General features: G+C 34.0%; 1 protein-coding gene across 6 annotated transcripts in view; it reads right to left on the bottom strand.

Moving 5' to 3' along the window:
* The window catches only part of OSBPL8 (oxysterol binding protein like 8), a 214,993-nt gene that overhangs the window by 16,246 nt on the left and 197,420 nt on the right, over positions 1-1,327 (bottom strand). The gene's annotated exons all lie outside the window — the stretch shown is intronic.

Here is a 1,327-nt window from a genome sequence, read left to right as displayed (position 1 = left end):
AAAATATATATATATATATATATATATATATATATATATATTTTCTGATGACAGCAGAAACAGCTGAAGGGAAATGGCTTTTTTTGCATTTTTAAATTTAATATTTTATTTTCCCCCAATTGCACGCAAAACAATTTTTAACATTTTTTAAAATTTCTGAGCTCCAAATTCTCTCCCTCCCCTATCCACCCCACCCCCAGAAGGCAAGCAATTTGATATAGGTTATACATGTACAGTCACGTAAAATATATTTCCATGTTGTGAAAGAAAACACAGACAAAAGAAAATGAAAAAGAAAGTAAAGAAAAAGTGCTTCACTCTGCATTCAGACTGCTATCAGTTCTTTCTCAGGAGATAGATAGCATTTTTCTTCATAAATCCTTTAGACTTGTCTTGGATCGCTGTATTGCTGAGAATAGCTAAGTCATTCATAGTTGATCACTATACAATATTACTGTTATTATACACAATGTTCTCCTGGTTCTCTTCATTTCACTTTGCATCAGTTCATGTAAGTCTCTCCCATTTTTTCTGAGAGCACAATGCTCATCATTTCTTATAGCACAATAGTATTTCATTACAATCATATAGAACAACTTGTTCAGCCATTCCCCAATTGACAGACAAGCCCTGAATTTCCAAATCTTTGCCACCACTAAAAGAACTGCTACAAATATTTTTGTTGAGTTGCAAAGAGTTGCAAAAAGGACCTATAAGTCCTCTTCCTTTTCATTTTTTATCTCTTTGGGATACACACCTAGTAGTGGTATTGCTTGGTCAAAAGGTATGCATGGCTTTATAGCTCTTTGGCCATAGTTCCAAATTGTTCTAGGGAATGACTGGACCAGTATACAACTTCACCAACCAGGCAATGGTGTCTCAATTTTCTCATATTCCCTCAATATCTGTCATTTTCCTTTTCTGTCATATTAGCCAATCTGATAAGTATTGGGTGGTAGCTCAGAGTTGTTTTAATATGCACTTTTCTAATCAATAGTGATTTAGAGCTTTTTTCACATAACTACAGATAGTTTTGATTACTTTATTTGAAAATTGCCTGTTCATATCCTTTGACCATTTCTCAATTGAGGAATTAGTTCTATAAAGTTGACTCTTTTCTTTATATAATTGAGAAAGGAAGTCTTTATCAAAGAAATTTGATGTAGAATTTTTTGTCATAGTTATGATTACTGTGTATTCTCCTCCATCCTATTGTCCCCATTTATCCTTTCTTTCTCCTTTCACCCTATCCCTCCTCAAAAGTGTTTGCGCTTCTGACTTTTACTTACCTCCAATCGACTCTCCATTGTATCAGCGCTCGGAGACA

The sequence above is a fragment of the Vombatus ursinus genome, unplaced genomic scaffold, assembly GCF_900497805.2.
Source record: "Vombatus ursinus unplaced genomic scaffold, bare-nosed wombat genome assembly UNPS02014874.1, whole genome shotgun sequence".
Classification (NCBI taxonomy): domain Eukaryota; kingdom Metazoa; phylum Chordata; class Mammalia; order Diprotodontia; family Vombatidae; genus Vombatus; species Vombatus ursinus.
This window is presented reverse-complemented; position numbering and strand designations above follow the sequence as displayed.